General features: G+C 42.6%; 1 protein-coding gene across 2 annotated transcripts in view; it reads left to right on the top strand.

The window, feature by feature from the left end:
* gfra1a (gdnf family receptor alpha 1a) overlaps positions 1 to 22,148 on the top strand; it is a 178,610-nt gene that overhangs the window by 93,971 nt on the left and 62,491 nt on the right. The gene's annotated exons all lie outside the window — the stretch shown is intronic.

The raw sequence follows: 22,148 nt of genomic DNA, 5'->3' as shown, positions 1-22,148 counted from the left end.
GAAGAGTCAGAGTTTGGGACGGAGTGGAGTGTTACCAGAGTTTTTGGAGTGCTCAAATAAACGGGCCTTTTTCCCGAACGCTCCTCTGGTCTCCTGCTCGTGAGGGATTCATTACAATATCGTAACATGGCTTAGATTTCTAAATAAACATTCACCTCGTCGCTAGATAGACCTACTCCTGAAAAACTCGTGCGCAAGGCTTTTTGTCCATACGAGGCCACCGTCATTTACCCGACGGGAGGGGTGAGCAAGTGAGCCCTGCAATCTAGAATTTTACCACTGATGTCACTGTTTTCAACCCATTTTACACACTGGGCCTTTACTAACTCTAATAATGACCCGTAAGTGCGAGTGCAACGCTGCAAAGAATGGAAAAGCAATTTTTCCCACTCAGTGTTAGTTCTAAAAACCTGCAGTGTTAACCGGTCTTGCAACGTGTGTCATGTGTTACCGCTCGCCAAGTGACGTCAAATGTGAGGGCAATTTTTGAAGAAGTCCTTTATGAATAAATGAAAACAAATGCTGGTCCTTTCTAATAGAAAGAGAAGGCCAACCCACTTTTGATAAAGAAAACAATGATGAGTGCTACAGCTGTGTGGGTTATAAATCAAAGGGCTGAATGATGGACAGCTTTTAATCAAAACCCTTCAACAAAATTTCAGCTTGCTCACCCAAATTGTATTTTTACTTTACTTGGCTTGACTGAAACTATCAATCATTTATCATCGTCTATCATAATTTATTCATTATTTTTTTGTGTTGTAACAGGTTTGGAATCAGTGGTTTTGAATGCCTACAGTGTATCCTGCAGAGTAACGATGTGTACCATGATGGAATACCTGTTTCTATGTTGGTATTCATAAGCTTAAACAATGCACACTGGTGATCTGAAAGGGAAAAAAGCCAAAGCAGTGTGCTTTGAAAAATGTTTAGTCAGTATTTGTGTTTGTAGAAAGAAGGATAAAAAGCGTGCTTGTTGTTAACGTGTTATGAACTTGGCATTTGAAAATGAAGCTGTTGACTGACGTGGTAAAATACTACCTGCTAATAATCCCTTCCCCACTGAATAAAAGTAAAACTTCTTACACTTTAAAAATGAATTTGACAGTAGCTGTGCCCTCCGCTAAGATTCACTGTGAGAGAAAGATAGCAGCTCGTCCGCTCTGTTGTCTATCTCTCTTTGTTTCCACTTTTACAGTCACATTGTTCTCCCTTCTCTCACCACATCACTTTTCTTCCCCAAACGCTTTTTTCTCTCTCCATTTCCATTCTTCCAGCGTCTCCCGCGTGCGCTCGGCCTTTCTTTCTCCTTTCTTTCTCCCTCCTTTCCTCTCGTCTCATCCGCCTTTGTCAGCAGTCTGGACGCTGTCTGCGGCGCACTCTTCTCTTTCTTTTTCCTTATAAGGCTGCTTTCATACACACTCTCTATCTCGCTATCCCCCCCTTTCCGACCCCTCCCACCGTGTTTTCCGCTTTCAACCTGCCAGCAGAGGTAGAGGAGTTCTCATCCATCTTCGAGCCAGACTTTGACACGCCTGGATGTTAAATTAAAAACATATAGCCCAAAAGAAGTGGGTCGTATGCACCTAAAGTGTCCAAGACACAGCTTAGAAAATGAATATCATCCATCAAAAGCTTCCTGCATCTCCGCTAAAGCTCGTAGAGGAGGGAGCGCGCTCTGACACCGGGCCATATCCATAGCCAATTATAGGGGATGGAGGGGGTGCAGGGGAGGGTGGGGGAGTTGTTTTCTTCTCCAAACACAAACTTGTAAGCGTACACACATGCATGCACAAGACGAGAGACACAAAGACAGTCAGAGACGGACAAAGACGTATCAGTGGTTTGATGTGGTATTCAGATTGTGTGAGTGACAGGGCATGTCTCCGTCTGTCTCTCCAGAGATAGACCATCTAAGAAGTGATGATGACACTCACAGACTTGCAGAGCAACTCTGGGTGTGTTTTGCATTTTGCCCATTCATAAGTCCGTACCTCAGATGTGATAGATGGACTCTGTGTCTGTACAGGCAGTACATCCTGGGAGCGGTGTTTGTACAAGACGGTGGCTCAAAGCCACTTCATTACCAGCTCCTTCATCTAATGAGCGTCACTTTCTGGAGATGACAGTGTTATTAGATATTCTGCAAATGTTTCCTCGAGCCTCGAGTTGATCTAAGGTGATATGATGCACACAATCAGATTATATAAACTTGTCAGCCATCACAGATTTTGGCATACTTTTATTTTTTGCAACTCCAGCCATATTGTTATCTCTTCTTAATCAGTTGACCCACTGTTTTTGTAGCAAATACCAACACAGTCTCACTCGGAAGTTGCCTAAAACCAGTGTTTGGACAGTGACATCTAGTGTTAGACACCAAGGAAAAAAGCCGTCCTTTCACCTTGGCATCATACACCGTCAGTCGCTGTTATTGTTTAAAGGCACCAGGCGACGGAGGAGGAAACATGGTAGGACAAAAATGAAAGTTAAGGCGGCGAAAGTCCAAGTGGGGTAGGAGGGAGGGGTGGTGGATGTGTCCAACAATCATCGACTTTCACCTGGGAGGCCATTGTTAGCTCCGTGTGTGATTGTAGCCAAACCTTGTTGTTTTTTCCAATGCATGTAACAGAAGTTGAAACGGACCCAGGGTACCTTGCACACCATATCTGGACACTGAAAGTCCGTGACCAAATAGGGTCAGAGTGAGAATGTGTCCACAGCGAGCTGGTGGACGGTGGCAGAGCTGGGTCTAACCTGCGTAACAGCAGCAACAGAAAGTTTGCTGATCTGGCAGGGAGTCAGGGCTGTCCAGTCCCAAAGAGTTGGAGTTTTTGCTGGCTTGATTCAGGTTGCTTGTAACAGGCTGAAAGTTACATGCCATCCCAGAACGTCAACAACCAACACACCAAGGGTACCTTGTGTAGCGGGTTGTACTCTCATGCGTTGTATATAGACGACATGGACAATCATTGACGACTCCGACGTATTTTTATTCGGTCACAGCTGGTAGACAAATCGAATAACATAGGTCAGTTAGCTCCCACAGCCCAGCAAGACACAGGTGACACATGCTACGATGCTCTGCAGACTGTTGTTTACTAACGGGGTGCACCCGTGAAGCCTGCAGGGGCCCGTCAATGTTGCATTCAGTTACTGTCAGACAATACGAATTTGCAGCTCCCCATCACAATACGAAAACAACACACATTGTACAGGCAGGCAAAATATTTATAAATCAAAAGCAGTGTACTTCCAAGGATGACCAACATAGTTATTAAAGGCAAGTGAGATCATTAAAACATTAACTCCGTTACACTTGCACGTTGTATCTTGATGTGCATGACCAAACATCGATATGTGACGAAGTCGGAGTGAGAATGTGTTGCAAATACCGATGTTTCTACCCCTGTAATATCTTCAGGTGTATCATGCCAATGATTCCCAACCTTTCTGGCTTAAAATGACACCATGTCTACTTGCGACCCTTCGTCACCTGCGATATCTTTTGGTTGGTTTTATCCAAATCAACCAGGAAGTCTTGTTCTTCTTTTTCATGTTATATGTGAATATTTCTACCCCTGAACAAGTAGAATTATCCAGCAATTCAAAAGAAAACCACAAATATATGTAAACAAACATCATTTTATGTGGCAGAAAATTTTCTTTTACTGTTGATCATCTTGTGACCCATCTTATTTATCATTATTTGCCAGGTCCCAGCTGAAGAACTGCCGTATTTAGCTGTTATGGGCAATGTTGTAAATCAATGAGCCGGACTGCCTCATGGGAATATTTGATTTTTATTTGATTTTTTTTTTTTCATAAATGTGAGGAAGTACTTTGACTTGTCAGGTATTGCAGTTGCCCGATAAGCAAAAAGCAGACATCCCTGTCCAGCTAATTTATCCATAAAATGTACTATACTATGATCTATATTTATATCACCATACATAATTACATACATAATTGATAATTATATTGATACCCCACACTCCTACCTTGATGTTTAATTCATCAACTTCAAAGGAAAACTGGATCTGAGGCCAATAAAAGTCAAACTCTAGTCTTTGGAGCATTCTCACACTGCTGTAAACTAAATGATTTAAGTGCAACTGAATTAAGATGAAGTTTAGTTCAGTCAACTTTAGATTCTACGGCAGCCCAGACACAAACTTTTTGAGGTTAAAACAACTCGTTACATTTTACAGTGCTTGGTTGTGGAGTCCTTGCAGTCGTTCCTGTGATGAAGCAAAGATCCCTGTGAGAGAAACTGAGAGACACAGACATGCAGTGTGTGCAAGAGAGAGCTTCAGATCAGTGCTTCCCAGCTGGTTCAGCCACAGGGTCCAGATTTCTCCTTAGTCATTAGCTCAAGGTCCACACAGTGTCATATATTCAGCATCATACTTGCATTTGGCCGTGCCGTCGAGCTAGTTTGACGTCTCTGTCTTTATTAATTCAAAATATTTTTCATTAAGGTTTTCAGAAAGAAAAAGTAAATCGCCAGGGTTGGGCAGACACACTCCACAGCGCCACACAGTACACATCAGTGTGCAGAACAAACAAAAGGAGACATAACCCTGAGGCGATTACAGTAATACCTTATATGATACAACAGCCCTTCCCTCCCACCCCCACCCATCCTCCTGTCCCCACTGTTTTCCTTCCTTTAAATATTTATAAGGCACAATGTCTAGAACTGAATATGCAGAGTAGTAACATCCATGGAGTCAGCACTGAGAGCTGGTCTTATACTTGAGCCCGGTCTCACGCTAAAGTCGTCAAACTCCGGCGCTTGGCCAGTGACTTGTGGCATCAGAAACCAACATAAGAAGGCGCCCTTTCACGGCAGGATGATATGCTGCTGGTTGCCGTTTTAGTTTCCAGCGCCCTGGCCTTGATTCCATCAGCCAGCTTTCTTTTTTTTGATCACTAAAACTGAGTGAAATCTGTGCAGCTTTTCCTCCATGACAGGAGGAGGTGATGGCTGCTGAAAGCAATCTGGCAGCCCAGGACTTTCAGATCGATACTGAAGGACGACAGCGCAGAACTCCAGCAACAGAGAGACAGACTGTCGCTGTGGACTGTGGATGAATAGATCATCGGGATTACCAGCAGTCAGATTTGACGACTAACAGCAGACTCTTTTTAATCTCCCGGCCTGACAGAACTTTCTTAACCTGAATGAGAAACAGGTAATAATTTATGGATGTGTCTCGGAGCATCTTAGACGAATATTTGACACAGACGATAAACTCAAAGATAAAATTTACTTGAATGAAAGGACGGCTGAGTGAGACAACCAGAGGACTTCGCGACTTTTCCTTTAAATATACGGCCTGCTTCGGAGCCCTGGAGCAAGACACTGAATCCCCACAGGCACACAGTTAATCCACACTCTGATATTTCATTAATCATGAGTAGATGCAGCGTTCAGGACTTTATTTAATACAGCACAATCCAGCGTGCTTATTCTTGTGATATCAGCACGTCGCCCTCAGGAGCCTCATCTGTTAGTTGACAAGTCACATGTGGTTTTGGTTGTTTTTTTTCACCTGTGAGCTGTCAATCATCTCCCCCAGCTTCTGTCACTCTTCATATGCAGACAGGATTTGATTACTGCTGACAGGGTCAAAGGGGACGTCAGAGCAAAGATACATCACTGTTCTGAAACTCTGAGCTCACAGCTGGGACTATCTTTTATTTCTGGTGAACCATTTTAATAAAAATAAACATGATTCTGAGTAACTAGGAGTCACAAATCAGCTTCTAATGACTTAAAAGATCCTTAATCTAGTGTGAATATGATCTCATGGATAAAATTAATGAGAAAGGATGACAAATTATTCCAGCAAAATGCCAACGGGACCTACTCCTGCTCCTACACCATGCTTTGCTTCTCCACAATATCTCCTGCGTCCACTAAATCAGTGGTTCCCAGCTGGTGGGTCTTGAGTCCACTCTGAATGGACCTCAGGTGACTCGCAAACATGTCAAGTTTGTAAAACACATGTATTTTGAAGTTATTTTGAAGTAGCAGCACAGAGCTTTGATTTTGAAGTGCTGTTTCTTGCTGTAGAGTGAGTGACTTAAGACGGATACTTGACAAAGACAGCAAACTATACAACACATTCTCACTCCGACCTCGTCACGTTGACGTTTTGGTCATGGACTTTCCAATCCACATACGACGTGCAAGGTACCCAAGGTGTGTTGGTTGTTGATGTTCTGGGACACCGTGTTCTGCCTCTTAGGCCTACTTTACACTACATGGTTCAAGTGACCCAATTCCAATTTTTTTTTCCTCTCAAGTGGCACAGATCGGATCTGTAACATGAACGTGCAAACAGGAAAAACAACGCATGATATTGGATATTGTCAGATCAGATTCAGGCCTGCTTCATATGTGGAAATATATGAATATGATATGAATCAGATATCTGCCAATAGGTCTGTAATCTAAACAGACAGATCGGATATTTCCTGGCAATCCACATCATGAATACGTCATGAATAATGCGACGACAGCACATTTTGATGTTGTGCTCATGAGTGAGGGAAAGGAAGGAAAGCCGAATAAATCGCACGTTAATCAAAAACTATGAACCAAAAAAAGCACAATCTATCCTGAGTGAGACAAACTGCTTGATCCCTGTCTCTAGTATACCAGCAGAGAACCTGCAGAACCAAATCAGCGAAAAAACACACCAGGCTACACAGCCTCTCTACCTGAGCAGCTGAAGCTGCGGCTCGCACCCTCGACACACAGACACACAGACGGTGCTTCTGCATGCCAGCCAAACGTGTGCACAACTGTGAGAAATAAATATGTGAGGTGTACGCTGCTTTTCTTTTTTTTTTTTTTTTTTTTTTTTTTTCTTTCTGTCAGCGACATACACTCCTAACACAGGACGGGTTGTTTTCATTGACTGAGTTGATCATTAAGCCATAGTGATGCGCGGATCGGCTCTGATAGCACCTGAATCAGCATGTAGGAATCAATCATCCAGCCACACCCGTCTGCAGCTGCACAGACATTTCCACCGCTCTGTGTAGGCTAAGTTACCTTTTAAATTAGGTGGAGCAGCGGCAGCTTTCCAGGTCATTTATTCTTTAACGATTAACTTCAAATATTTAAAATTAGTCCTTAAAATTGCTTTCAGTAATGTAAACATTTCCACGCACGCAGTAATGTCACTGTAGCAAATACCGTGGGACATTTACACAGCTGCACACGGAGACACGGAGGCAAAACAGAACGCAGCCAGCTTACACACAAAGCTGGCTGCGTTCTGTTTTGCCTCCGTGTCTCTGTGAAATATATAGGCAACAAATCGGAATTGGGCATCAAGCATCAAGACATGGTAGTGTAAAGGCAGACTTACATGCATTGTCTTCTTTCAAGATACACTTGTGTTTTCATAGGAAAATTTGTTTTGGTTTGGCTTTCCCATCTTACGGGACACAAACAATGCTCTCTCGGGTGAGAGTAGGTGTTTGTTGGTTCCATCCAACACCCCTCCAGCCCGCCCCACTCAGACTTTCGCTGCCTTAACTTTCGTCCTTGTCCCGCTGTGTTTCCCCCCAATGCCACCAGGCGCTGTTAAACGACGACACCTTTTTCATTGGTTTCTACGCCGCAAGTCACTGGCCAAGGGCTAGATTTCGACGACTTTGGAGTGAGACTGGGCTCTTTGTGGAAAGTGTGCTTTGATTTCAGTCACAAAATATTCAATAAATAATCATAAACAGTTGTTTGTGTGTGCTTTTCCTTCAGTTATTTTAAAATCCCAAAGATAAGATATGCACTCTTTCATTAGCAAAAGTATCCTTGCTTTAATAGTTGAGCTTATTTTACAGTACAAACCTCAGTGTACTGTGAGGGCACAAAACAAGTAATTGTTCATTAATCGTAATCGAGGTAGAATGTTCAAGTTATCGTGATATTGATTTGAGGTCATATCGCCCAGCCCCAGGGATTTTTGATGTTTTTATTGATGAGCTTTTTAGACAGGATGAGGAAGTAATCTCTTCTTTCTCTGTCTTTTCCTGATTCCTGTGCTCAACTTAAGTGTCATCTGCTCCGTCTCTCTCCTGTTTGGCTGTTTCCTCCTCTCCCTATCTCTTCCTCTTCCTCTATCTCTTCTCCACTCTCTCACACATACTCACCTGAAAGGGCACCAGCAGGACTAATTATGGACCAACAATAACTCCCCCCCCAGCTCCACTCTGCTCCCGGCTGCGTAACAAATTCATTGGCACATCGCTGCCACTGTTGTAAATCAATCTGACAGACTCGGAGGTGAGCCGCTGAATACAATTATGCGCCATGTGCTTGTGCCGCAACTTGTACTCACACAGGAGTAAACAGGCTATCCAGTTGTTAGATGTCCACATCCATCTCCACAGTGGACTGTTTGATGTTCGGAGAGGGACCGCAGGTGGGGGACGGCGAAGGCAGACGGGCTGGGAGATATTGGAGGCTGGGGAGCGGGGACAGGCGATTTGAGCAGGGGACTGTCGGTAAGAGATGGTGGAGACAGAATGGCTGGATATATTAAACACAAGGAAATGGGCACTGAGGGTATTGTCCAGATATGAGGGGTGGCAGCTGGGGTGAGCTGCTGAGTTGATGCATTAGCTTTGAGGGCTAGAAGCCACATCAAGATAGCGGTTTGGATCTGGTCCGTTGAGATTACAAATTTTAGTAGTAGTGTTTGTCGTATAGTTATGGTCAGTCGCTGTGGTCTCACTGGTAACAGCAATCACAGTTGGGATAATGGCTGTGTTGCAGGGAAAGGCAACAAATGCAACAGCTAGGATGTGTCACACACTTCCAACAAATTCTGTTAGAAATGTTTTGTCCTTTTTCACCAAGTTGGTGAAATGAATGTTGAAGTTGGTCCCTGGCACCAGAGCGTCAAGCTGTGATCATTCAGGGTCCAACATGGATGAAAATCAGATATATCGAGGAGAAGTGTTGACTAGAAATAGAAAGATAACCCAGAGACGAGTTCAGTGTGATGCATCTTCGCTGTGACGTACCCTTTGACCCTGCCAGCTGTAATCAAATCCCGTCTGCCTGTTAAGAGTGACAGAGGCAGGGACAGATGATTGACAGCTGGCAGGTGAAAAAAATACAACAACCACATGCAACTTGTCAGAGGACCCTGGACAACTGATGAGGCTCCTGAGGGCGACCAGAGGGCCGTACCATGACGCAAGTTCAACAGAGGCAGACTGTCTTTGCCTGAGATGGCTCGACAAATGTTAAAGCCTCAGTCGGAGATAACAGATAACACAAAGGTGGTCATCAACTCAATCTGTTAACCCCGGCCTTCTGCTTCAGGCTGCATGCGTGTTTATATAAAACAAGTCAAATGAAGCATTCAGTGCGTCATTTGACACTTAAAAATGATCACTACGGCCCCCTACGTCTGCCTTTGAAGAGCATTACTGTAAAAAGCAGCACTGTTGCTTCAATTAAGACTAAAATGTTGAGGCAGAGGGTACTGTCTGTAGCTCTGGTTGAGGGTGAGAGGCTGTCAGCAGATAAACAGAGATCTGTGTGGGTACATGAGACCCTAAAAAAGAGGCTGGATCATGGGGAGTACCACCAGTTGGTCCAGGAGCTTCTCCTCCATCATGGACGTTTCAAGTACTGCACTTATCTGCTTCCACGCCTGCTGTTTACTATTGAGAACTGCGGTTTGTAAAATCGTATAGCTCTGGGTATCCAGCAACCGCTACCACCAGTTTCTCCTGCATTGTTTACCAAATGTAAACTTGTTGTTGTGACCACCACAGAAGGCCCACCTCTCAAGTCATCCGATTGGACAATGGAAAAAAAGCAGAGATGATGTGGGGCGCTTTTCTGCTCTGAGTTTTTTCAACTTGAGGAGTTCAGAGCGCTCCAGCAAAAACACCAGACGTCTAGAGCACAAAAATGCGAGGCGCATCACAACACAAAAACAGCAAAAATCTTTATCTCATTAAACACAATTACAAAAATCCAAAAACGCTTTCTGTGTGATCAGGGCCATGTCATTTTCTTATGTCATCTTCCCTTATCTTTGGTGCAAACATTTTATTTTGCCGTAATTTCCCGTGGGAATTTCCCCAAAATGGTCAGTGGAAGACTAGTTAGAACGTTGATTATTTTTGCAGTGGAAAGCTAATGTTTCGGTCTTCTGTGTCATCGTATCGTACGGTCATAATGACGTCACTGCGCTACATTACGTGTGGTGCGAAACCAGGTGGCAACACCAGAGGAATGATGAATCCATCACAATGCGTGTGCACTCTGCTCATAAAAATAAGCATATCTCAAAAATTAAATAATATACATAGTTTAAATAATTTATGGAGTGTAAAATATTTTGGTTATGTTTCTATATTTAAAAATCTTTTGGATCAGTATTCTTTTTTAATTTTGTAAAATCTGCATTCCGATTTTTGTAAAAGAAAAGTTGTGTAGTTAAATTTAAATACTTTAATGAACTATTATGGTTTATTGACTTACATATCCTATTAGCTTAGATTGTACAGATTTTAGGGATATGAACCATTTGAAGATACTCGAAGAAGTTACATCACAATATGCAAAAATACCAGTGTAGGCACTGGCGGACTGTTTCTAATGCAGAGCTCAAAGGGTCAAATAGAGTGTGTCGGGTTGTTTGTCAGAGGTGAGTGCTGGTAATCCCCTGATCTGTCCACTCACACTCCAGTTACACTCTCTGTCTCTCTGCTGCTGCCGTCCCTCCGCATTGATCTGAATTGTATTCATCGTGCTCCTTGTGACTGAAGCAGCAGCGATGACAGAACATAGGCTAAAAAGCAATTAGGATACAATTCAGCTATACAGAGGAGAATGTATGCAGAGGGCATAAACAGATAACAGAGGATGGCAGAGTTCCCAGGATGCACTCTGAGAGGATGGATTAAAAGCAGCTCCTCTGTGTTTGTTCCCAAATTTCTATATTTGAACAAACCAGAGCCCGATCCCTCTGCAGATCGTCTGAATCATGGTTATTGATGATGTTGAGATTTCTTTAATGCTGCGGTGAGATATGTGCGTTTGTGTTGTCTGGTTAAAATGACTGATTCTTGATATGCGGTGACATTTTAACAACGCTGCAGATGCAACAGTTATGTTTGCAGCATCTGTCGACACGTAAAGCAACAGGTTTTATCTTCTTTTATCTTTGGTGACGGTGACGAGCGAGACGCACCTGCACATTGGTGATTTGTGAGCATGCTCGCAAACTATAAAAAATGAATGTGTTGTTTGCGCCCGGCACTTTCAGCATCAGTTACCTGCTTTGCAAAAAAAATATCCAGAGTCTTTCCTCAGTAAGTCATAATCAAATGTATTTTTCTTTTTATGGTACTATTTGAGTTTGTATACTGACACAAGCCACAGCTTGAAAATTAATATTTCTATGCATGAAAATTAGCCGTTTGCTGCAGACTTGAAGTCAGAGGACCTGATGTAGGAGTATCCATAGTGTGCAGAGACCAGGCTCCGGACAGCCGGGAGCAGTGTGGGGGCGGTGCACTGTACAATACTGTAGTGGAATGTGTTTGTGGAGATTATTAAAGAGCCATATATTTCTGCTGCAGCCCCACAGGGCCGGCTCTTACCGGCTGATCTCCACACTGGCAGACGGGTAATGAAACAGGCCTCGCTGGAGATTCATCACTGTGGAGAGCCAAAGCGATTCTCTCCCTCTCTTCTCCCTCCTTCCTCCACTCTTCTCTCCGTTCTCTAAATTTTTCTTCCTCTCTGTTTCAGTTTTGGTCTGTTGAATGTGCTACAGTACATCTGGTTCAAACACAGCATATATGAACTCAAGAGCAAGTTTAACTCTGAGGAAGTTGGTCCCAGAGAATATCAGCTTAGCCTCGAATATCACCAACTATGCATGCCATAACAGGCCACATGTGGCAGGGTGGAAGAGTCTCATTCGTTAGCCTGCTAGCTCACTCCATGGATGTACTATTAGATCTGGATTCCGGACTCCAAGATGGCGTCTGTTCAGCCAAATGAGAATTGCTCGCCTGGAGCATGAGCCAGAAAAGTTTTTAGCTGTTGCGTTTACTTCCAGGATCTGTGGCCCACCGAATATTGCCTGATTGGCTCGTAGACTTCACATTGTGATGATGTGACAGATTTTTGAATCACTTTTCTCGGCTTGTGGAAGGTTTTACAAATATAAAACCTCCATGGATCAAAAACTCATTATAGAAGATTCATAATTGACCTTATTTGCAGTTTGAAGTGTCCTGTCAACAGTTTAACAGATGTCTCTTTTATAATGGTGGTCTATGGGGGAGATTCTTTTACTGCTGTACTGCAACTGTGAATTAAAACAGGAAGCAAGGCGAGTGTTAGTGTTGTATCCAGTTCACTAATACAACCATGGCTCTCATTAGCAGGTTAGGTCGCTTGTTTGCTACCACTTAACCCACTCATTCGCAGGTTATTATGCTCATCTGTTATCTTGCTAGAGGATTAGCTTGCTTGCAGGAGAGTTCCCTCATGGTTTAGCTCACTATCTTGTTTGCTATGGTGATTACTAGCTGAGTAAAGAGAGTAGAATAGAGACTATGCAAATGGTAAATTTCCTGTAAAACAGATATGTATTTTGAAAACAGACAGAAGGTGAAACGGCGTCCCAGAACATCAACAACAAACGCACCCAGGGTACCTTGCACGTCAGAGGCAGAGCTGGGTCTAACCTGCGTAACAGCAGCAACAGAAAGTTTGCTGATCTGGCAGAGAGTCAGAGCTGTCTGGTCCCCAAGAGTTGGGGTTTGTGTTGGCTGGATTCAGGTTGCTTTTGCTGCTTGACTGGTGATCTGTCTCTGGAGCTGCTGCTTGCTCTCCTCGGCGAGGTGATCTGTGGCGGTGAGGAGAGCGGCAGAGGACACGCTGTGATTCGAGGCTCTAGCTAACATTAGCTACATATATGTAAACATGAAGCCATAGCTTACCGCTCTATTTTTAATAAGCCTGTTTTCCTTTTCCGGGTTTCTTTGCAGTGTAGGCAGTTGTTGCCAACACATTCTCACTTTGACCTCGTCACATATCGTCGTTTGCTAATGGACTTTTTCCCGTCCACATATGACGTGCAAGGTACCCTGGGTGTGTTGGCTATTGATGTTCTGGGACGCGGTGTCAACTTCAGCCTGTTACATGCACTGTGTCCTTTGAAAATATGGTTCCATTTTCACAGGAAATATACAGTTTGCACAGTATCTTTTTAAGAGTTTGACTTCATATTTATGCAGGAAACACCTCTCCCACCTGTCCTACTCGGACTTTCACCCCCTGAACTTAAGTTGTCGTCTGGCCACGTTTCCCCCTGACACCACTGGGCACTGTCACAGAACAACAGCAACCTGCCGCGAATCATCGGGACATGAACGGGCAGCTTTTTTGACGGTGTCTGACTCTGGAAGTCACTGACCAAGTGCCGGTATTTGACAACTTCAGAGTGAGACTGGGTCGACCAATAGCATGACAGAGTCAGAGTTCAATAGTACAACTTTCAGCAAATCCTATATTCACTTGACCACGAGCCTGCGACAAACACACTGGTCATTGTCACATTATAGGACTTTTGCTGCGCTCTCAGCAAGCATCCAATTACAATATATGGAGGTAAATAGTACAAGCCAATCACAGCAAAGAAGGGCGGAGCATGGCAGCAGATGGGAATAGAAACAACACGTCCCACCACACTTTCTGAATGGTCAAAAGTTGATGATGATAAATCTAATTATGTCAGTCTGACATTAACGCTTTCTTTTGAGAGCAACACTTAAATAAATAAATAAATAAATAGAAAACAGGGACATTTCACATCTCGGTATTCACTCAGTTTGAAAGCTGGGCTGAATCCAAAGTAGGGGAATCACAGGAGAGAAACTCAGCTGGGATTCAAGCCAGCGGGGTTCGTCTAGCTCCAGAGGTGTTGAAGGTAACCACTCAACTATGAGAGGCACACCGCTAATAGCTTGTTGATATTACAAGGCAGACCGGAGGGGATCAAAAGGGAATAAGTTTGGGATGGGATAGAGGAGCAACATAAAGCTGAGCCAACACACAGGATTTGCCGAAGGGTTGTATATTCCTCCTTCTCCATCACATCAGTTCCAGCGCTCATAATTTGGCCAAAAAATGAAATTTCCGGCAAGAAAATAAGTTTTGTGTATGAAATTGGAAGAGCTGATGAGGCACTGAGAGCATGTGGTGTATTCAGGTGAGCGCCTCTGTTGAGACCTGGCTTGAAATATTAGTTAAACAGAATGTATGGAATGAGGCGAGGGGATTTACTGGCGGAGGGAGAGGTGTAGCGCTGCTCTGGGATACGATGTCAAGAGAGAAAATGGAAGGCAGCTGATGGGAGACAGTAATAATTGTCTTTGGCAGATTTTTATTGGACTGTGTGCCAATAAAGCCCAATGAATTCAACAGAATTGGACGGGAAGTGTTGGTGGGGACGGCGAGGGGTGATGGAAGGGGAAGAGATGTACTTGTAGATGGAAGAGTGGAAAGGAAAAGAGAGAAAGAGACTGTTGCACTACAGGGATCAATTACTAGGAACTGTGAGTTATGGAATTTGCTGTACCAAGTGCCATGTGGCTTTATTGCACTGGGACAGTGTTTGGAGGAAGAGGGAGATTATTAAACACACAGAAAGAGAGAGGAAGTGAGGGGAAGAGAGCCAACAGAGAATCAGAGGAGAAAGAAAGAGGAGAGTTTCAGAAGAAGGGAAAGAGAGGCAAAGAAAGATGAGTAAACCTTGAGGCTCTCTCTGCACTCCTCCTCTCGCAGCCCTCCACTCTCTCCATTTCTGCTTGTCTTGCACTTTCAAGCGTGGAGCCCATTAAAGCAGATGACAGTGTAACTCACCACTGATAATCAACACGGAGAGCAGATTCTCGGAGAGGAGAGACCCCAGGCCTCGTTTATTATGTTAGATTTTTCTATTGAATCTGACTGCGCTGTAATTTTTCAAAGTGGGAAGGAGGTGCGGAGAAAGTAATTCACACAATGAATAATCAAGATGTGTGCAGACAGGGACAAGACGAATTTAGTTTACAATTCATAAAAGTTCCAAGGGGAAATAAAAAGTTAATGCTGCATTTTTAAATCAAGATCTGTGACAAATAACAGACCTAAAAGCATGTGTAGTCAGCCAGCGCTGCTCACACTGAGACAACAAACCTACTTATGTCATGGATTCAACACAAATATGATTAAAGTATAGTAAGACTGAACAATATTATTGTAATATTGACAACAAAAAGCTGATTTGATATTTGATTTGTAAACATTTAATTCCAAAATGAGATCATCCCTATTTGAAAAGCCACACATTGCTGCTGTGAGCACATTTTTGAGTCATAAAATATATTAATACATTTAGAAACGTTTGTGTTGGCAAATTATTAATTAATAATTTCTGTCAGGGAAATTTATTAAATGATTTTACGGCAGGAAAACCATTTCACATCTCTTACTGAAAGGAACAGTGTGTTAGATTTAGGGGGATTTAGCAGTGAGGACTGCAGATTGCAACCAGCTGACTTTTCTCCTGGTTAGATTTCCTTCAGTGTTCATTGTGCAGGAGGTTTTTACAGGGAGCTAAATTATCCACAGAGGTCTCTTCCTCTCCAAAACATCTCTTTTTTTTTATCTGATAACTTAAGATGCAGACATTAAGGAGGTTTTTACCGTGAGGTTTCGTCCTCTCAAAAACAGACCCAGTGATTAAAAAACACTCAATAAAGCAATTTCACATTGAAAAAAATCAGTGTTTTCTCAATGCTCTCGTCATGGAGGGGCTGCAACTACAGTGGCTGACACCAAAAGAAATGTGTATGGCCCTATCTAGAGCCAGTGTTTGATTTGTCCGTTGTAGGCTACTGTAGAAACATGGTGGTGCAATATGGTGATCTCCATAAACAAGGACCTGCTCCCTGCGTCGATATAAACATCTCATTTTAACTCAACGAAAACACAATGATTCTTATTTTCACATGACTATACACTGAAGAAAATACACTTATTATACTATATTCCAATTTTGCCAGTATATCCCCCTACATCCTACACACTGGACCATTAATATTTATAAAAGATTCAAATAGATTTGGTATTTTAATAATATTTTTATAAAAAAAAATTTAGGGTTTCAACTAGTAACATGCCGATCCCAACTTCTGAGAATTCAAGTGGACTTTTTTTATAAAGTGTCAGGCTCTGGTGCCAATTTACATAGTGGCCAGATGTGGAATTACAACCTCTGGGTCCATCATGTGACGCCCGCAGGCCCCGAAAGCAGTTATCACATGACCAGCCTCCCTTACTTCGGAATGGGAGTCTGGGGACATTTGTCTTTCTTTTTGTAACATAAATGGGCGGGGATATCCAGACCACGTGACGGCGTTGCCATAGGTACGGCACGTGTGTTACATGTAACAGAGACGTACCAGAAACACAGAAAGCAGGTTACCAGTGCGTAGTACCGTGATGTAGATTCATAATGTAGTCAGTCATGGCTCAGGCTACTACACCGAAGAAATATGTGGATATTTGTTGGGTTTGTTCGGATTTGGGGAACAGCAATTCTGGTGTAGGCGGCTGTCAGGCAAAGCTAATCAGCCATTGGTCGAGGAAGTACAGAAGTACACGGATTTGGAATTTGGGAATGTCCACAGACGACAGAGTCAGCCAGCGTGCTGACGTCATCAGCGTCTGTGTAAGAGACTATTATCCCATAGGCCTACATTCAGAAAGAGACGTCTGCAAATCAGTAGAAAACTTTTTTGAGCATCATAACTCCATAAAATGTCACTTTTCATTGTTGGGATATCATGGATTTGGTGTGACAACATTTCTTAAGTCTAGAAAAGCAGCACGATTAAATAATTATTATCCACATTCAAGATAGCCGGGGGCTGAACTGGAAGTTGGATGTTAGGCCGGCAATGTGGAAGATCCGGGTAATTTCATACCACAGAAATCCACAGAAATCAAGCTTTTTTGGCTTCATGCGTCACCAAGCAATTTTTATAGGAATGAATGGGGCCCTGCCTCCAATGCTGTATCCAGTTCTCTACAATTTCAAGATGCTAATTCTTATAGGTCAGAAGATGAAACCACACAATCTCTGCTTGAGGTCCTACTTGATGGACTAATGTATATTTTTATCAACAGACAAAGAGAATGGGCTGTGACAGTTTCAGCACTGACCATATCTTCTGCATACTGTAGCTTCAGTTTGAGAGCTCAGCCTGGTAGCACATACCATGCCTGAATGCTGAATGTTAATTTATAGCCATTTAATAGCTCAATTTATGCAGTGTGTCTCCTTCCACTTAATATGATGTCTAGTTGCCCCTGGGTGTCAGCATGTTTGTTCTGTAATCCCCTGCTGCCGCGCCACCAGGACAAATCCCTGCACATTTATTGTACTTAGCAAACAAAGAGGCTGTGAATTATAGTGGGTGGCCCCGTGGCACAGCATGCAGCCACTCCTGTTTCCACTGCAGAGCTGCGGGTAGTGGAAACAAACGCACCTGTCAAGTGCTCCCAGTTTCCCCCCTGGCTGACCCTCGACTGGCTCGGATGAAGAGCAGTAATGTGTTCCGTTTGACGGGTGTAAAGATGACAATGACAAACTGCTGGCACAGTCGTATGACATATTTAAAATAGCTATAACAAGGACAGTTGCGTACTGTAACAATAGCAAGGCTCATGGCAAGGATAATATCACGGTCACGTCAATGACAACAACACGGGGACAGTAAAAATATACAGTAGGTTTTATTGGGACTGACATGGACATGTTGGATATTTATGGTTCCCAGAGGACGAACCTCATGATCTCTGTGACTTCCTGACCTTTCTGCAGTGCATCTATCTGTTCATAACCTTACTGGACCAACTCTTTGGTCCACTTTGATGCATCCAGTCAACAATGGTTTAGATTTATTTTATTTTTTTTAACTTTGCTTATATAAAGTTAAGTATACACATATAAAAACCCGGTCTCACTCAGAAGTTGACGAAAACCGGCCCATGGTCAATGACTTCCGGCGTCAGACACCAACAAAAAAAGCTGTCCTCTCACATCGGCATGATAATGGTGCCTGGTGGCATCAAGGAGAAATGCCGTGGGACAACAATGAAAGTTAAGGCGGTGAAAGTCCCAGAAGGGCAGGTGGGAGGGGTGGTAGATGGGTCCAACAAAGACCAACTTTCACCTGGGAGGCCGGTGTTCAGTGTCCTGTATGATTGTGAAGCCAAACCCTGTTCTTTATTCCTGAACCCAGCCGTGTGTGTGTGTGTGTGTGTTGTTGAAGGAAAAGAAAACGTCAATTTTCGTACATTTCCTGTTAAAACAGAAGTGTAACAGGCTGAAGTTGACACGGTGTCCCAGAACATCAACAGCCAACACACCCAGGGTACCTTGCATGTCATATCTGGATGAGGGGAGTGAGAATGTGTTGCATATAAACATACTTACAGACATGTATATGCACATATACAGGCATGTAAAGCAGACAACACATATAAAGATACGCACACACCCACGCATATTTAAATTCAGACAGATAGATGTGTATATTAACTTCAGGCAAGTGATTAAAAAAAACATGCTCACTGAGAAGTCGACATAAATAACGAGCACCCATTTCCAGACCAGATATATAGAGTCAGAAGGGTTGTTAAGTCGGAGGGAGGAGATTTACAAATGCATTTATGAAAAAGATAAAATAAAAGTGAATTCTATAAAGGGAGGCCAGGTGTCTCTGTTTATGACGGGACTTGCTTCGGCAGTTTTTCTAGCGGAATTAAAGATAACACTTCTTTGATCCAGTTTAGGAAAGATAGGGGCTGGATTGCCAAGCATTTAATCTGAATATTCAGCCCAGTCAGCAGGAGAAAATGTTGTCATTGTACAAATCTGCAAAACCATGACTAAGCTACATTTGTACATTTTATAGGTATTATAATAACATTTCTAAACTGGCAGAATATATGAGCTGACTTTGTCATCAGGATTTGGATGGCATGACACCTAGGTGAGACGCCTGTGAAAGTGAGACCAACAAACAACAGAACCTGCAGTGTTTTAGCCCCAGCTTGTCATTATTCAGTGGGGATGTTTTTAACCAAGACATGGCTGCATTTCCAGCAGGGAAATTCCAGCATCATAACATAAGTAAGCAAAAATGTAACTTATCTTTGGTTTGCAGAAATTTACAATACCAATATTTTTCCTGCAGATTGGGTTGGGATATTCATATTCCCAAATTGATGACCTTCCATTGGTCGTTATTGGTGTAAACTAAGAAAAATGATCATTGAACTCGACATAATTTGGATAGGTGGACAAACAGGACTCCAAAAAACTAAAATCGGACAAACCTAAGCAAAAGTACACGTCAAACATCGTCTCTATGAATCCAGACACACATGGGAGCTGATGGGAGTTTTGCAGAGGCATGGAAAGGCCACGGAGGGCCATTAAGTGACTTCACTTTGCTTCAAAGAATAAAGTAAAGGACAGATGGCAGAGGGGAGGAGAGACACAGGAAGAAACAAGAGAGATGGAAGCCACAAGAGAGAAGTTTAGAGATGGTTAATGATGATGGAGAAAGAGGAAGGGAGGTAATGATTGGAGTACACCCAGAACAGCATGAAGACATGAAAGAGACACAAACAGAAAAGGGGGGGATCATGAGAGGAAGTCCGGAGGAGTCTGCGAAGGAGAGGGAGGAAAAGACGAGGGGAGGAACTCAAGGAGTGGTGTAGCGGGGTACGGAGGTGGGTGAGGTCACGATTCGACCCCGTGGCGTCCCATGGTAATTGAAATTAGGTGGGGGTGGCGGGTGAGGGGGGGCAGCGGGGCTGGAGGAAACAGGCGACATGATAATCAATTTGAGGCTGAATCGGAAACATAAGCCACTGGGGGGGCCTCGTTCCCCCCTACCAGGCCTCCAGATGGCCCCGGCCCCAACCCTGTGTGGGCCCTGTCAGAGAACGCAGTGTGTGTACGCGTGTGTGTGTGTGTGTGTGTGTGTGTGTTTGAGAGACAATACCATCTGCCAGGAGTGCAAGGGGAGTTCAGCAGATGTATTTGCTGACACTAGGGGCACAGGAGGGTATAGACAATATACTGTATGCATGTTTCAGTGTGTGTGTGTGTGTGTGTGTGTGTGTGTGTGTCTGTGTGTCAGGACTCCCATCCTGTTGCTGGAGAAAATAAATAGCTAAAGCAGCACACACACAAGAGAATACACTCAGATTTTTGCAAGAAAGACAGTTAACATTAATCTTTAAAAAGTGTCAAAACTCCGCCCGAATTTCGCCCATGTTTCATGCTGTGATGGAGCCCAACACACACACACACACACACACACACAGCTACTGACAGTTTGCGAAGATACTAACGTGTCCTCGGGGTGGAGGCTAAAGTCATGGCACTCTGGCTGTTTGTCTGTCACGCAAAGACTGAAAGGCGACCGAGGGAGTCTGCTCATATAAAATATACAACATCATTATTATTTAGGAGACGGTGACAGTTACATTGTTATCAGTGTTGTCCTGTAGAGCTCTTTTATGGGAGAAGTTAATCCCCAAATATATATTTATGGGAGTTCATCTCCGAATACATATACATACTACACCCAGACAGGTGGAGGAAAGGCTCATGCTGTTGAGTGAAGCAGAATGTCTCAGACAACAGAGAATATATCAGAGCAAAACTAAATGTGGAGGCCAAGTGGTCAATCAGCTTCACATTCTGTACAGGAAGTCCAGGACTCGTTTTGGTGCTCTTGAAGATGAAAAACAAAACAGTGTCGGAGGAGAAAAAGCTCTTCAGGCACTCAGACGGATAGAAAAGTACATTAAAAGCCTTTATTTAATCAGGCATGATTGTTTAAAATGCTGAGCGGCTTTGACCTAAAAGGGTCTTCAGGACTCTTGATATGTTTTAATCTTACATCACAAGCTCGAGTGTTGGCTTGGTGCCTTTTAAGTTTCACTCCTTTCTTTTATCCTTCCTCCATTTTTGCTCTTCTTCCTTCATGAATGATGTCTGCTTAACCCTTTAAAAGTAGACCTCCTGCCGGCGGTTGCTTGAGGTCGTCGTTTGTATGATTCTGTTTGAATAGATCTACTGAAAGAACCATGAGAGCTAAAGCAGTTGTTCTTTTTGTTGTGCACTCGTAATGACGTCACTGTGCTACGTTATGTGTGGAGCAAAAATGCACCGTGGCATCAGAGGAGTGAATGATGAATCCACCACAACACCTGTGCACTCTGCTCATAAAATAAGCATATCTTAAAAACTAAATAATTCACAGAATTGAAATAACTTCTGGAGTGTGATAGGAAATATTTTATATTTGTTTCTACATTTAAAAATATTTTGGATAAGTATGTTTTCTGTGATTATTTTTTTAACAAGGTGTCTACAGGTCCTAAAAAAGTCTTGAAATTATATATATATAGTATAAAGTCTTAAAGTCTTAATATAAGGTCTTAAAAAATCCTAAAATGCCTTAAGTTTTCTTAATATAAGGCCTTAAAAAGTCTTAGATGTCTTACGTTTTCTTAATATAAGGCCTTAAAATGTCATGTTTTCTTTTATATAAGGCCTTAAAAAGTCTTAAATGTCTTAAGTTTTCTTAATGTACACCTTAAAAAGTCTTAAGTGTCTTACGTTTTAATATAAGGTCTTAAAAAGTCCTAAAATGCCTTAAGTTGTGTTAATATAAGCCTTAAAAAGTCTTAAATGTCTTACGTTTTCTTAATATAAGGTCTTAAAAAGTCCTAAAATGCCTTAAGTTGTGTTAATATAAGCCTTAAAAAGTCTTAAATGTCTTACGTTTTCATGATATAAGGCTTTAAAAAGTCTTAAATGTCTTGTTTTCTTAATATAAGGCCTTAAATATCTTACATTTTCTTTACATAAGGCCTTAAAAATTCTTAAATGTCTTAAGTTTTCTTAATATAAGGCCTTAAAAAGTCTTAGATGTCTTACGTTTTCTTAATATAAGGCCTTAAAATGTCATGTTTTCTTTTATATAAGGCCTTAAAAAGTCTTAAATGTCTT

The sequence above is a fragment of the Epinephelus lanceolatus genome, chromosome 17 (assembly GCF_041903045.1).
Source record: "Epinephelus lanceolatus isolate andai-2023 chromosome 17, ASM4190304v1, whole genome shotgun sequence".
Classification (NCBI taxonomy): domain Eukaryota; kingdom Metazoa; phylum Chordata; class Actinopteri; order Perciformes; family Serranidae; genus Epinephelus; species Epinephelus lanceolatus.
This window is presented reverse-complemented; position numbering and strand designations above follow the sequence as displayed.